The sequence below is a fragment of the Lynx canadensis genome, chromosome A1 (assembly GCF_007474595.2).
Source record: "Lynx canadensis isolate LIC74 chromosome A1, mLynCan4.pri.v2, whole genome shotgun sequence".
NCBI classification, from domain to species: Eukaryota; Metazoa; Chordata; class Mammalia; order Carnivora; family Felidae; genus Lynx; species Lynx canadensis.
The window spans coordinates 158,382,631-158,399,696 of NC_044303.2; the positions used below are offsets into that span (position 1 = coordinate 158,382,631).

The window sequence follows — 17,066 nt, forward strand, 5'->3', positions numbered from 1 at the left end:
CAAAAAATATATATGTCAGTGACAGTGGCACTTGAGATTTTGGCATACCCTTCACTTTTCTGAGTGAAATTAAACTACCATTTCTCACACACAAGGACTATATTTTCCTTCCTCCTATACCCTTTCTGGTCAGGATTGCTCCATAACCCTGAATCCCATGAATTCTCAATAGTAAATATTCTTTAAATAGAAAGAGACTAGTAGATAGATTGGTAGCAAGAGGGATATGAATATCTTAAAGCTCTTTGGAAGTCAGTGAAGTTTTATTGTTTCACAGAGATTTGTTAATATTATGCCTGTAAGCTAGGGCTGCAGCATCCAAACTTCTCTGCCACAGAACTTTGTGGAAATTGTACTTAATTTGGAAGAATATGCTATTACAATACCAAGCAGTTCAAGGGATCTTTTCATGTCTCATCCTATTTACCCTATAGTTAGTAAGAGTTGATCATATATCATATAGTAACTAAGAGTTGATTCTAATAAATTAAGTTTTATGATTAAACAAAGTTCTCATTTTTATTATTGTGGAGACAGTGGAATGACATTTAGTTAAAAAAACAAACAAACTACTCTACTGTTTACCAACTGGATAGATTCCACTGAAGCACCAACAGATTGCTCTAAAGATAGTTCCACATTGCCATCAACTTCCTGTTTTGAAGAGAAGAAAGGAATCATATTTTAAGCCTCTGTCTCTTTAAAACAAAATGCGAGGTGCTGAACTACGTGGCACTTTTGATTATATGTTGAAACTGCACTAAGTCCCTGAAATCCAAAAGAATATTGCACTCTGGTCCTTTGTGCAGAATACTCACATGAGTGCTCACAGGAACCAATCCAGAAGCAAATTGCTGCTGATAGTAACTGACAGCATGAATTACTGCACTCTCAGAGACTCTGCCAGCATCAACCCGTATGATCTCACTTTTGCTCATATGGCAAGCAGAATTTGTGCATGTGCTAGAACCAACCTCCCAAGTTCAGGGAACAGCAAGGTTTCTCAGCAGTTGTTTGAAAATAGCCAGCACCTTTGAAATGAATCACTGTAGCATCTCATCATCTCACCCTTATAAAATGAGAGAGGATTTTTCTTTGCTGAGTTTCTGACCCTAATCATGTAGAGTCCCTTAGAAGAAGGAGAAACTGACTCATCTGTTTATTCGTCCTATGAAAACCAGACTAGTCAATGAATGCAGAGGACAGCATCAATTTATCTTCGACAAACCGACCTGCCTCTGATCTGCCACTCCCTGTGGTCCATTTGGAGACATTCTGCTGTATGTTGGTTCATAACGATCTTTAGAAATCCTCCTCTACTTTGGAATAAATAAGGACATTGAAAGAAAGAACTATACACTTTATTAAAAATGCCCAATTAAAGTATGTATGATAGAAAATGCTCTAATTTATATTTGTGCATACCAACACAACCAAGATCACTGAATTATCATTCAAATATAAGAAGAAATCATGCCAAACGTACATGTCTGGAAAGAAAAGCAGGAACTGAAAACATTCTCCCAAAGGATGAAATCATAGACCCAATTTTCACAACCCAAGATCATTCTCGAGAGTACTTCTCTTATTTCAGTCTATTACAAAACTCACCTAAATAGTACCAAAATTATAGGGAGAAAAAAAAAAAAACTTATGGTTTATTGCCCTTGCCATCATTAGCAATATAATCTACTGTTTCTGGGAAAACAGACTTTCTGAGGTCTTGAACTCTGTTCTTGGCAGGTAAGAAGCCTTCCAGGTCATCTTTAAAGGCATATTTATTTTTAATGCTTAAGTCTACACATGTTTTCTGTTAATAAGTTGGAATCTTAAACAAGATTGTTATTCACTCTATTTATTTACCTTAGAAAGTACCCAATTCTTCTGAAACAATGGTCCCTTTGAAAATGGGTGGGAAATAGAATTTAAAATTGAATTAAAATAGAGGGAAAATAGCCTTTCTTTCTTCATTGCATGTTTTTGCTGTCTCTAGAAGGGGTGATGGGCTTCCGCCCTTACATGATATTTGTTCTGAGTTGGAATTGGTCTCATGAGAGACAGGGAAAATGGGAGAGCCTTTTTTGTCACCGAAGGCACCCTAAAGGGATGGTTTGTTTAGATTGGACAGTCCTTCCTGTCTCGGGAAAGTTTGAGGTTGAAGATAGGCAATCCCAGCATGGTAACAAGAGGTAATACAACAGGTAGTGGACACACAGAGGAATGAGCACTTGCCTCTCAACGTGGATGTTCCACAGGCCTCTCCTGTTCAACATATTCAAAACCGAGCCCATCACCTCTTGTTCCTCCTCCTGAATTACTGATCTCAGTGAAAGTCCCACTCTCCACCCCAGCAAGAAGGCAGAGAAACCTGGGGTTCCCTCTTGCCTACTTCCCATGCCTTGTTCACCACACCCAATCTATCACCAAGGTATTTCACTTCTGTTATTTTTCTCAAATTGTCAAATTCTCTTTCATGTTCTTCATTCCCATGCTAAGTACACACATTATCTCCTTTACAAATAAGTCTCTTGACTGCTCCAGCCTTGTTCTTTCTGATATGATCTCTACAGTTTCTTTTTTTATTAAAAAAATTTTTTTTAGAGAGAGAGAGTGCGAGTGAGTGAGGGGCAGAGAGAGGGGAAGAGAGAAGAAGAGAGAGAGAAGCAGGGCTTGAGCTCACCCAAAGTGGGGCTTGAATTTACAAACTGTGAGATCATAACTTGAGCCAAAGTCTGATGCTTAACCAACTGAATGAGCCACCCAGGCACCCTCTATAGTTTCTGATAGATTTATCTGATCTTCTCATTCTTCTGCTTAAAAGGATCCCTATTGCAATAAAGGAAAAAAAAAAACAACAACAACAACAACTCTGAACTCCCTTGAATGGCATATTAACTCAATCAGCATTCTTTCTCCCCTCTCTTGCCTAACAGAAATACAGTTTCTGTTTTGAATGACCTCCCCTCCTCCTTTCTTCTGTTAAGTAATTTCTACATCTCTTTCAAATTTTGATTCAGCTGTTACCTCATCCAGGAAAACTTCCCTGACCCTCTTCCTGCCCCTATCACAAAATGTTCCCTGAAGTACCCCTTTTGACCCTGTCATGCATGCATCTTGAGGGCAGGTGTGGTGTTTTCATTTTGCCAACTTAGCATCTAGTTTGGTGCCTGGCAAGTGAATGAATGTAGGGGTTATCAGAGAAAGTCACACAGAGAAGGTGGAGTTGAACTGAATCACTCTTGGGAGAGAAGTAAGATGAAGTAGAGAATGATATTTGAGGGAGAAGGAATAACATGTCCAAGAGCAGGAAAGAGCTTGCCATGTTTAGAGAACAGTAGGTGGTTTCGAGATGCTGGAATATAAAAGTGAGATAAAGAATTCTGTGGCATCTGGGGCGCCTGGGTGGCTCAGTCAGTTAAGCGTCTGACTTCAGCTCAGGTCATAATCTCTCGATTCGTGGGTTTGAGCCCCGCGTCAGGCTCTGCACTGACAGCTCAGAGCCAGGAGCCTGTTTCAGATTCTGTGCCTCACTCTCTCTCTTCCTCTCCCCTGCTTGCGCTCTGTCTCTCTGTCTCTCTCTCGAAAATAAGTAAACACTAAAAACATAAAAAAAAAAAAAAAGAATTCTGTGGCATGAACCGTGTTCAGAGTTATAACACATTTGGTATAATCTGTGACCAGCTTATCCCAAAGTTTGAAAAGGCCTCTTCTTGCTTTTCTTGAGGCTCTAGGTATAGTTTAGAATGAGGAAGTGTTTAAACAGGATTATGCAAAGTAACATTCTCATATACTTACATTTAACAGATTATCCCTTTGATACAGAAAACAATACAGTTTAATTTTTTTTGTTATTTATTAGCAATTATAGGATACAAATATGAATATATATATATATATATGAATGAATATTTATTTGTAGGAGACTGTATGTAAGAGGTACAATCAGGCAATGGGCCGTGAATCTAAAGTAGTGAGATAAATGTCTTCTGTTAATATTGTGGCCCATCTCTGACACTATGTAGAGCGTCTTTGGGTGGTAATATCAAAGGTCCAACTTCGAAAATATGAACCAGGAGCCAGTGTCTCTTCACAACTCTCAGCCTCTTATTTCTTTATCTGCCCTGCGTGTGGAAGACTTTATTGGGAAAGTCATGCTGCAAGCATTTACTCCAGGGAGGCTTTTCTGCTTATGTCCATTTTTACTTCTTTTTGACTGCTTACAAAGTGAAAAAAAGAAAAAAAGTTAAAATGAGAAAAGGGAAAATTTGAAAAATGAGAATAGAAAAGGAAGGACACATTAAAGAAAATGTTTACAAAAAAATTGCTGAGGTAAAGAATGTTTGAGATAAAAACAAAATAAAGCATTTTCACATTTCAGGTAAAATAGATCACTAGCTCAATGGAAACATTTAATTACTGTAGTTGAAGAAAATTTTCAAAGTGTAATTTCTTCATGCGAACAGTGGATGCAGGAACAAGTAAATCCAGCTCGGATCAACCTACTGAGCAAACAGATCCCCCTGACCTTGCTGGAAAGTTCAGCAATCCATCCTGTAGCCTACTGGAAAAGTACCAAACTGCTAAAGTACAAAAGAGCCAAACTGCTAAACAAATGATCAGTTTATTCAAGATAATTGTTCTATATGCTAATGTATGTCGATATATGAAGTTGTTACTGAATATCCTGCTTTTCTTTTTCTTTTTCTTATACCCTTATTGTAGATGTTTTCTCTTCTTGCCATCAGAGAAGTAGGAATGGGTGTCTTACAATATTCACAACAGGAAATATATTCACATTTATAAAATGGGCAAGTTGTTATTTCTCCATTCCCTGAAAAAAATGTCTTAAAAATCTTTAATTGGGCTGAAATTTTCCAGATTACTTTTAGTCCTTGATTCAATTTCATTAGAAAAGCACAAAATTTATATATCAGGATTTTTCTCTCTCTGGAGTTAGTGCCAAGTTTTCCTTCCTTGGGTGTGGCCAAATCCTGATGAGTTTCTAGAACACGTGCATCAAGACCTGCCCTTGTCTTTTGCCTTCTTCCTGGTGTTGCTGTCACCTTCTGAGATGGACGTGGGACATGGGGCATCAAATGGTCTTGAAGAGCCATAGTCAACCTTACAAGGAAGTTAGCAAGGCTTGTAAACCACTGTTTGCCGGTTTTCCTTATATCCTTCCATTGCATCACTGTGATTCAGGTCTGTTTCTCAGATGGTGGTAAGTGAGGTGCAGCTAGCTAGAACATCACTGGTGACTCAGTGGTAGAAGCCGGTTTATGAAGAACACGATTTCCCTAACTCTTGTCCTGTGTTTTTATTTGTCTCAATGTTTGTTTTTGGTTATGCCCTCACTAGGAGAATAGGGGAAAATATCATTTTATACTTTAAATGACTTTACATACAAATAGTTGAAAAAAAAGATCAAATGTAATATTTCATTTATAGTTACTTATGTAAATATGCAGCCATTAAAACAGACAAGTTAGAGGCTATTTATAACATTCCTTTTTTTATTGTATAAACATACCAAAAAAGATTAGAAGTAGTCATTTCATTTGTTGTTTTTTAAACAATTACAAAACCTCAGTGACATCAGTTTTCAAAACATTTTTGTCATTTCTGTAAAATGGATGAAGAAAATAACAAGAGCTGTGTTAACTTATTTATATGCATAACATTGCAAAACGTTTTCATTATTAAATAAATGCCTTTATGTTTAGTATCTATTCATCATTAACTCCCACAGGGAGGTTTTTAATATTCTTGATAAAACTTTTTAAGTCCTCTCTTTTCTCTTTAGTTTTTAATTTTTTTAAGATTATTATTATTATTATTATTATTATTATTTAATTTGAGAGAGAGAGAGAGAGAGATCATGGGGAGGGGCAGAGGGGTCATGACCTGAACCGAAATCAAAAGTTGGATGCTCAGCTGATGGAGCAACCGAGGCGCCCACTCTTCTGTCTTTCTGACATGTACTTCCATGTCTTATGCCCTGGCAAACAGCCCTGTGGATTAGAAGTTCCCTCCACAATTCCTAACGTGTCTCCTAGTTAGCCTGTTAGTGGTCTCTAGGGCACTACTGAGAAGGTTTCTGGTGATTTGAACTGGAGACTCTTGGCTAATCAAGAAGTCCTTATTTGAGCTTAGGAGCAGGGTGTGGAAACAGGTGTGAGCTTTACCTCCACAATTCTCCCCCAGGTTGGGGTAAGGAAGAGAGGAAAGCAGTAGCATTGTTCTACTTCTATACAGGCTCTGGCCTCACCTGGGATTTACTTACAGCTGGGTCTAGAGGAAGGCCTTTAATCATGGAGTCTGCATTGGGAAAGGATGTATTGATTTTCTATCAAGGGTAGGCAAAGTTTTGAACTCATCCAAATAATGGTATCATATCAGATTTTTACCATAGAAGTATTGGACATAATGTGTGCTTTACAAAGGTTGGCGGAGAATTCCAATGCAATATGGTATTAATTAATTTATTTAGTCAACTACTATTTATTGAGTATATTCTATAATCCAGGTGCAATGATATGATATACTGATAGTAATGAACAAATATAATACAGTCTTTGTTCTAATATAGTCTATTTTAAAAATACAAGAGTAGCTATTTTATTTATTTAGTTAATTACTTTTAGAGAGATAGTGCAAGCAGGGGAGAGGAGAAAAAGGAGAGAGAGAGAGAGAGAGAGAGAGAGAGAATCTTAATCTTAGCATGGAGCCCAATATGGGTCTTGATCCCATGCCCCCCTGGGATCATGACCTAAGCCGAAATCAAGATTTGGATGCTCAACCCACTGAGCCACTCAGGTGCTCTAGAATACCTATTTTAAAACTAATTCCTATTTTTTTTAGTTAGTTTGTTTGTTTGTTTGTTTATTTATTTATTTTGAGAGAAAAACAGAGCACGTGAACTGGGGGGGAGGTGGAAGGGAGGGGGGAGAGACAGAATCCGAGCAGACTGCACTGTCAGCATAGAGCCCCAAATGGGGCTTGAACTCACAAACTGCAAGATGATGACCTGAACCAAAATTAAGAGTTGGATGCTTAACTGACAGCCACCCCAGGCACCCCACTATTTTTGCTTTGATGAAACAAAAATGATATATAATGGATGATTAGCTAATTACCATTTCCCTGTATTTAACAGAGCAAAAATTGTTTTTTTAACAATTATTTAATAATTTAAATAATTTAAAGATTAATTAAAATAGAAAAGAAATATTTGTATTTTGGTAGACAATATATATTGTCCAAGTGGAAAAAAATATCAAAAGGGGCAACTGGGTGGCTCAGTCAGTTAAGCATCTGACCCTTGATTTCAGCTCAGGTCATCATCTCATGTTTGTGGGTTTAAGCCCCGCTATTGGGCTCTGTACTGACTGCTCAAAGTCTGCTTGGGGTTCTCTCTGCTCCTCCCTGGTTTTTTCTTTTTTTTTTTTTCTCTCTCTCTCTCAAAATAAATAAATAAAAACTTTTTAAAAATCTCAAGAAAAATAGATCCCTTAAAAGTTATTCAGAATTTATTTCAGAAACACTGATATTCTAGATCTATTGCCAGTTTTCCAGTAACTTAATTAAGCATTACTTTTTGTTTCTTTATCATCTTTGATTTTTTTTTTTCCATCTTCTCATTTTTCTTTTGGCATAGCATCCAGGAGAAAGAGCTTCTGGTCCTGCATTCCAAAACTTGGTTCAAGTCCAGTCTTTCTTTTCATGGTTACGAAAGCTTGGGAAGTCATATTTACTGTATCTTGGCCTAGTTTCTTCATCTGTAAAATGATAGGGTTATATTGATTAATAGCCAAGATCCTTTCCAATTTTAACATTCTCTGGTTCTTTAATCTTCTGGATTTGAGGGTAGAATGTAAACACATGGACATGAACATATGTTGAGAAATGCTATTAAAAATAGAAACAACACAGAAATTTAGATTTAGTTGGAGTTATGAATGAGTTCGGGTTCACTTATAGTACAATACAGAGTTCTGTACTTTACCAGTTTGTATCTTCCAAGGAAAATGCATATGTGTGGGTAAGCAAGGTGTTTGGATTGAATGTAGCATTTAACTCACGGAAATTCAGAGCCACTTCAAACTAGAGATACCGACATTGTCTTTGGCTAGGTACAACTCAGATAATATCACTCTCAGATTGCGTCCCAAGTCACAGCTGTGTCACAGTACTAGCCTGAAGGCATCCTGTTGACGCAAGGGCCAGAATCCCAGCTCACTTATGACAGCTCCTCATTTAGTCTTTCTTGACCCCTTCCTAAACTGGAAGCTCTCTCTTCCCTCTTTATGCTCCAGTTCACTTGCATTTGGTCTTGCATTAAAGTTAGTTGCGTACAAGTCTCTCTCACTTTAGTGGTTCTTCAACTGCCTGAGAGAACCCAATCTGTCTGGTTTACATGTGTATTTCCCATGGTGCCTTGCATGAAGCAGGCATACGGACATTTTTGTTGAAGTAAACATTTCAACTCAAGTTAAAAACAACTATGAAAATATCATGTTTTATATCCTTAAGTTCTAACACAAGGGTGGAGCTTATTAGAGGTACTGAAACCTGAGCTTGATAGAGGCAGAATGGCATTCAATGAAAAATCTCAACTCTACTAAGGTATGGGAAACTTGGCAGCTCAGTCAAGCTGAAAACATTCTTGCCTGGGGTTTTGGAAGGAGACTCAGATGCCTTTGTATTTACCCAATGGATGACGTTCACCTTTTGTCAGCCTAGTCAGTGATCTACTCTTCCACCTGGGGTTGTCTGCATTCTCCCATAGACCCCGGCCATGGGTCATTCTATTTCGTCACATGATTCATTACTTGCTGTCTATATAGGCCTAAGACTTTCTGTTACCCAAAAAAGTGCTAACCTGAATAGAGAATGAAACGATAAAAAAAAATCACCTACTGTAAAGATTCAGTGGCAAAATATACTGTTCTCTGTCTTTTGGAAATCTTATTCTTCATAGTTAAAATCACTTTTAACTTTTTTAATGGTTTCTGATATAAACATAGTAATTTGTTTATTATTGTGTTTATAGTGAATATAACCTATTATTTATTGATTAACCAATTTTAATTATTATTGGTGATTTTCTGCTGTGAATGTTGTAGATTTAACTTGTTGAAACACTACTCAACTTTTCTTCCATTCTTTCTCCCAATGTTGGGTATTATATTATTAATTTTAAGCTTTCTGTTGTTACTTTTTTCATTTACAATAGTAGTATGTTTTATTTCTTGTTCCCTCAAATTTAAATGTATCTATTGATTCAATACTATGTAAGATGGTGAAAATATTCAGTGGCCTTTTCAGTGTGATGTCTTGTGTCTTTCTGCATTTTATTCCTTTTTTAAAAAAAGTTTATTTATTTATTTTGAGAGAGAGAGAGAAAGAGAGAGAGGGAACAAGTGGGGTAGGGGCAGATGGAGGGAGAGAGAGAGAATCTCAAGCAGGCATTATGCTCTGCACTGAGTCTGATGCAGGGCTTGATCTCATGACTTAAGCCATATTCAACAGTTGCAGGCTTAACTGGTTGACTGAGCCACTTATGTGCTCCAATTCCTTTTTATTTAATTATTTTTTTTCCAATTTCTTTATTCTTCTTCTGGTCCCCTATTTTGCTGAACATTGAACTTTGTGGATTGACACTTTGTGTCTCTTATCTTCTCTGTCATATGTTTCATCTTTTTATTTTTTCATTCTATATTATGATATTTTAAAAATGTGTACTGCTCTTTTATGAATTTTTGATTTTTATGTTTAAAAAATTTTTAAGAGCTGGTTCTTACTGTGATCTTTCCCATTTTTGTAGATTGTTGTTCTTGTTTTTAAGATTATGACATCATTTACAAACTTCTGAATATTCTAATAAGAATTTAAAAAGAAAGACTTTTTCAGTTCCTTGCATGTCCACCATATTCTGCTGAGTCTATAACTCTGATTTTATCTAGATCTTTCTCTTTAATACTCTTAGTCTTCCTCATATGTCTGGTGGTCCTTGCTTATTAGTGCTTATCTTAGGCTACATGTTTAGGTTGATTATTCCAGGTCTGGGTTGCAAGTTTTCTTGGCTGCTCTTTAGGTAAGTTTCTTTCCTCATGATGTCTCTTCTCTGAATTGAAGGCTCTTTGTTTGTAGGTAGAGTTTATTATCTGCAGGATTTGCCTAAGGGTGAGTAGGTAAGGGACTGGGAAATCAGAGCTCATAGTAGCAGCCTGTACTTTTCCCAGGAAGCTTACTCAATTCCTTTAGGTGCCTGCACTGTTTTTATCTTGGAGGAATGAACACTGTGTTGCCTTTTATTGTGCATGCAGAGATCCTGGGCTGTGGTGTGTGTGTGTGTGTGTGTGTGTGTGTGTGTGTGTGTGTGTGTGAGAGAGAGAGAGAGAGAGAGAGAGAGAGAGAGAGACAACTAGTGCAGCTACTTTACTGAAGGACTTTCAGTGATATCCCTGTTTTTACTGTCACCACTATAACCTACTTGCTCTGACCTGGGAGACTTTCCAAACTCCCTTTGAAAGTTAGGCTCTGCCCTTCACTGTGGTCCCCTTCTGTCCTGTACTGCAGTCTTCTGTGCTTCATTTCACTCATTCGTAGGATTTTGTGTTTTATATTCCTAGGACTTTGTTGATTTAAGTAAAACAAAACAAAACAAACAAACAAACAAACAAACAAAAACAAGATTCAAATTTCAACCACAGAGTTCTTAACCTTTATGTTATATTGCCTCTTAGTATCATGCCATTAAGAAAACCTCAAAAAATTAAAAATAGAACTACCCTATTATGTAGGAATTACACTACTAGATATTTACCTAAAAAATACAAGAACAGTAATTCAAAGGGGTACATGCATCCAAATACAGCATTATTTACAATAGCCAAATTGTGGAAGCAGCCCAAGTGTCCCTCGGTAGATGAATGGATAAAGAAGAGTGGTATATACATATAGTGGACTATTAGCCATAAAAAAGAATGAAAGTTTGCCATTTGCAACAACATAGATAGAGCTAGAGAGTATAATGCTAAGTGAAATAAATCATTCAGAGAAAGGCAAATACCATATGACCTCACTCATATGTGGAATTTAAGAAACAAAACAAATGAGCAAAGGAAAAGGAAGAGGGAGAGAGAGAGAGAAAGAGAGAGGGAAACCAAGGAACATATTTTTAACTATAGAGAACAAACTGATGTTTATCAGAGGGGAGGGGAGTGGGAACATGGGGGAAGGGGATGGGGATTATAGAGTACACTTATCATGATGAAAAAAATAAAAATTAAAACCCTTGATAGAATGAAGGTGGAGTATCAAATAAAAGCTGATTACATATTTTCTTAAAAAATAGACATTTTCCAGAAGAGACTCAAAAAATGAGTGTAATTCTATGGTGATGAGGAAGGTTGAATTATGAAATTCTGGCCACATAATTCAAAATTTTCTCAATGGAAAGAAAATTGGGAGGCAGTAGAGAACCTGGCATATTTGCAGGTAGAGAACTTGTCTGATAAAGCTGGAAGATATCTGTGTAAATTGTGGATGGGAGAGCATAACTAAGGGGAATACAAAGGACTAGGATAAAAATTTCAAGAGAGTTAAAGCCAAAGATTAGCTGAGGCTCACAAAAACCACTAGAGACAGCAGCAGCAAATTTTAGTGCTATTTTCAGAGCAATAGATAGATGAAAATTATAGGTCCATTGCTTGAGAATGATGGTATCATGTTAAAAGAAAACACTACACATCCGCTTTTCTTCTGTCTATACCAAGAAGAATGATCTTTAAGCTGGTACCATTGAGGGACCATTGCATTAAGAGGTCATTGATATATACAATGATATATACAATGAGAGGAGTTTAATGATAACAAATATTTTAGATGAATTCAAATTCCCAGATCCTGACAAATTATGTTTTAGGAAATAAACAATCTCATTGATATCATCATAGTGCTACCATATTCTTTGAGAAATTTTGGAGAACAGAGGAAAAAATTCAAAAGAATGGAGAAAGGTACATATGACCCTAGTTTTCAAAAATTCCCACCCCATCAGTGTCAGGCTTGGCTGTGTCTTGCTGTGGTCAATGGAATGTGAGGGGTGACATTTGCTACTTCCAAGCAGAATCAACAAGATTCACTGTATTTTCTGCTATCTCTGTTGAAAAACATGTCATCAGTTATTTGAACGACAGCTAAGATGTTGTATTTCTCAACTTTACATAAGGCCCATTACTCTCTATAAAAAAGAATATGTTGGATGGTAAAATTAGAATTGAAAATTATATCTGTTGAAAATATACTGAAGGAAATGTGATAAAAATTTATAACTTGAAGTGTTGTATTTGTAAGCATCAGTTGTAATGAATGAAGGAGAACTTCTTTGAATTCAGGTGGAACCAGATAGTATGGATTGGTTCAAACCTTAAATAACATTAGTGTGTGGCTGCCTCTATAAAAGTTAAGGTGATCTGAAGCTATATTAACAGAGTTTGGTTAAGAGTCCATATTAAGGGGACTATTATGTATTAATATTATATCCAATTCTTGGCATTACTTTTTAGTAGGAATCTTGATATGACCCAAGGTGTTTGGGTCAGTTTATTGGGTGGAGTTGGGAAGGTAGAGCTAGTAGGTCTAAACCTAAACCAAAGAATCTGTCCTGATAAGGGAAAGGCTAAAAAAGAAAGGAAGGATAACAATTGCAGATGTGTTCATACCTAAGGAGGGAGCAGGCTAAATATTTATATATCAAGATCTGCTTGGCTGCTTTAATACACTTGACCAGACTCCTGCTTTCCTAATCAACCCTGCTTCCTGGTGATATTAAGTTATAAATACATAAAAGAGCCATTGAATAAATGCACATCATGAAAGAGCTTTCTAATCCTAGATGATCAGCAGAATCATTTGGGGACCTTTAAAAATGCAGATACCGGGCCTCAGACTTCCTGAACCATAATTTCTGATGGTGTGCCCTGGAAATCTGTGTTTTCATAAAACTCCATTGATTCTAATGATCTAATGATTTGTGAGGCACTGTGGCTTGTGATGTGGTTAGTGTTCTAGAAACAAAAGTTGGATTGGAGATTACTAGTATGTCACCAAGGGAGGCAAAGCTAGGGCAGTGGTTCCCAGATTTTGGTCTTTATGGACAATACAACTTTTAAAGAAATGGGGCTCGTCACCTTGGATAGCTGACTTTCTAGTAGAACAGACCAGCCAACCAACCAATGACCCTTATCGTTCCATTAAAAACATTAAATTTTAAAAGGATTGGAGCGGGATATAGTATGAGAAAAAAGTGCAGTCTTTTAGAGTGAATGAACTTAGTCACTTTTCTCATTTCATCAAGGACTGGTGACAATGTCCTCACATTGTGGCATCATTTGGTATATCAGCATTTGAGAACCAACAGTATAAGAAATGTTTCAGTTCCCTATGATCTCTGGTAACATGTTGCTGCATTGCTATGCAGGGTCAAGTGGTTCATGGTTGTTTTAAGGACTCTAGATCTGACAGTGGTGGAGGAGAAGGCTCTGAAAAGAGAATATGGATGGTATGGTGGGGGACACAGGGGTACCTTGGATGATAAAGGATCTGTGAGTAATTGTTTGTGGAAGCTGATTGTTCAGCAGTAGAAGAAAAACTTGTGTGGACCTGAAAGCTATATTAAAATGTATGAAGGGCTTTGGTGTATAATAACCATTGTTATGCTAAAGGGCAGCCCTAGACCTATGTGAGGAAATCACTGGCAGACCCATTTCAGTTTAATGTAATCAAAAGCTTTCTGACAACCAGACCTTTCCAATAAAGGTGAACCAACTACATGGAGATGAGATTGCCCATTCTGGAAGAACTCAAAACATATCTGAATAACAAGGAATGTGTATGAAAGCGTTCTCATCCTAGTTGGAGGCTGGGTTAAAATCACTATTTTCTAAACCTGGCAGGTCTCCATAACACCTTGGAAGCCCTTTAAACAAATACAGATTCCTGGATCTCAGATCTATAGCAACAGAAACTTTATGAAATGGGTTCATGAATCTTCATGTTTAAAAGGCCTCTCAGAAAATTCTGAGTTAAATTGCCTACAGCCTTAGAAAACAATCAGATGAAGTGAACACCAGAGTCTTAGCATTTTGTTATGGCATCAATATTTGAATATACACTTAATATCACATACTTTATTATTGGCTACTTAAAAGTTTTGTCTGAAACAACTAGTTATCTGAACATCAGTGCAAACTGAGAACACTGACCTGTTTTTAAAACAAGATTTGCTTTGAGCTTCCAAGAGGAATTAGCCTCACATGAGGAAAATAAGTCATGAACCTAATTATGAAATATAGATATGTAAACTTTCCAAACAGATACTGTGTTTGTGCCAAAATTTTTATTTACAAGATCAGTGACTTATTTCCAGTCTCAAATCTCATGTTAGCTTAAAATGGCATTAAATATATGTTTATTTCTATGAAAGAGGATTTTCATTGGACATTTTTTTTAAATATTTTTTTATTTTCATGAATATTTCATTCTGCTATAGATTGAGTCTTAGTAGAATTATCAGGCCCAAAGTTCTTCTTACTTGTTTTTAGAGTCTGCACTTCTGATCTGGATTGTTGTCTTTGTTGAGTTTCTATCCCAAGCTTCTCCACATAGATTATCGAAAAGGCTTTCAAATGTTGACAGGAGGCTAGGTCCTGAATTATAGGCATAAGAAACTAGACAGAGGCCATTAATCAATTGGATATATAAACATTGCTCAAAAGTTTTTGAAGGTCTAATCCCTGAGATATCGTTTTCTTAATATCTTTTGAATCTTTCAATCCTTTAGAAATATATTCTCATAGACACATGTACCTTTTCTTCTTTTAGCATCTAGGCTCTATTTGCATATTGTTCATTTATGTGTTCAACAAAAGTCTAGTGGAAGCTAACAATTTACTCCGGGCACAACGTTGGATATAACAAGATTCCTGTTCTCATGATGCTGTGTTATGATAAGGACAAAGAGATAAACTTGCAGAAAAATACATAAAAAGTTTATCTAGTGACAAGTGCTATAAAGAAACTTAAATTGGATCAGAGAATTTTGGGGGTCCCTTCTCTAGATGGAGTAGTTTGGAAATGGGAGTGATATTTGCGGTGACTTGGTCACTGTGAACAGCTGTGAGAGAAGAGCTCTAGGGAGAGAGAATAGCCAGTGCAAAGGCACTGAGGCCATAATAAAAAGGGGACTTGAGATGCAAGTGTAGCACTATTTAATGAAAACTTGGATAGTACAAAAGAAGTTTACAAAGAAGACAAGGGCCAGAGAAGGCAAGATCTCACAGGTTATGGTAGGAATTTGAATTTATTGCCTGAGAGTTTCTAATCAGAGATTGATATACTTTCATATTTTACAAAGGTAACTCAGGGTCTGTGTAGAGAATGGACCACAGTCAGGTTAATAGTGAAATGAGGAAGACTAGCTCGAAGGCTGTTGTGTTAGTTCAGTCTAAAGGTGATGACTGCTTTGGGGCGCCTGGGTGGCTCAGTCGGTTGGGCGGCCGACTTCAGCTCAGGTCATGATCTCGCGGTCCGTGAGGGCTGTGAGTTCGAGCCCCGCGTCGGGCTCTGTGCTGACAGCTCGGAGCCTGGAGCCTGTTTCGGATTCTGTGTCTCCCTCTCTCTGACCCTCCCCCGTTCATGCTCTGTCTCTCTCTGTCTCAAAAATAAATAAATGTTTAAAAAAAAATAAAAAAATAAAGGTGATGACTGCTTGTTAAAGCTTTCAACTGAGGGGTTGTATATGAAAATCACATATATACCCTTTTCAACAGACATTCTCAGTCAAGAAGGGCACATATATGACTTTTACAACCTGATTGAACCTGAACTTGTATCTTTCAGGCTGATGATCATATGTCCAGCACTATCGCTAGTTTCATTTCTCAGCTTTTAGCCTACTACCATCTTCAGTTGAGACTCACTATGTTAGATGACTGGGCAGGACAGTTTGGTGTTTATCAAGGCAAATGGCATCCATCCCAGTAAAAATCCAGAGACCAATCTTCAGTTGTTTCTGCCATTTCCTTTCTTCTTTCCACAGGTTTCTCTTTCTCAGTTTCTACCACTTAATTTTCTGTTCCCAAAGGAACACAGGCTCCTACTTCTCCCCTAGTAAGCTGTCTACTCTATGAGACACAAGGATGTTAATGTTTATGCTGTTGTTTTGAAGGATTTACTTTTTGTATGTAGAGGAATACAGAGATGAACACAAATAAAAATATAGAAAACTCCTTAGTTTATTCTACTAAAAGAAGGGAAAAAGAGGAAGTTACCTTTCCTTTTTGTTAAATCTTAAGTACAGCTGGAGGGAATGCAACGTGTTTTGAACACGTTTGTTTTGGAAGGGAAATTATATTGACATGGCTGTTGATAATATAATAAAATAATAATATAATGTAATATAATATAATATATAATATAATATAATATAATATTATATATATAATATAAAATCTAACATTTCTTAAGCTATGTGTCAAGCAATGTTGCAGGTATTTTCTTGGATTAATTCTCCTATAGTTATTCCTCTTCACAGATGAGGAAACTAAGGTGCAGAACTAGTAAGTGATTGGCTCAGTGTCCCAGAGAGTGAGGGGCTAACCCAGGATTTACAGCCAGGTTTTTCTACTCTCTAGGTTATGCTTCCTCTCCAGGTGAGAAGACGTGGCAATCTGCAGGGAAAGGAGACTTTGCATGTGTAAGGCTGAAGAACCTTTACCAGGTATGTGCACCTGCCTCTCTAACTCCTGATGTGGCTTTAACTCCTCCTCCTCCCGGTCCTCTCTGCTTGATGCACTTTTTACCCCCAGGCCTTGCTTTCAGCTCCATTTTTCCTCAATCTACCCTTCACTTACACCTTTACCAAAAAGTATTTCTTTAAGTATGTGGTTGCCAAAATTAAAAGAAATATTCCCCCTATTTTTATCACTAAATTTCTGATTCTGATGGCCCTAATACTCATTTGCTGTAACAGCTGCTCTCCATTTCTCTGTGGGTGCTCT

The 17,066-nt window shown here is 37.0% G+C and overlaps 1 long non-coding RNA gene across 2 annotated transcripts in view; it reads left to right on the forward strand.

The window, feature by feature from the left end:
* The window catches only part of LOC115520669, a 44,364-nt gene extending 27,553 nt beyond the window's left edge, over nucleotides 1–16,811 (forward strand). For both annotated transcript variants that reach the window (XR_004344149.1, XR_004344150.1), the window contains one exon: nucleotides 16,701–16,811. This is a non-coding gene — a long non-coding RNA (uncharacterized LOC115520669). The remainder of the gene's footprint in view (nucleotides 1–16,700) is intronic.
* The last annotated feature ends 255 nt before the right edge of the window (nucleotides 16,812–17,066 follow it).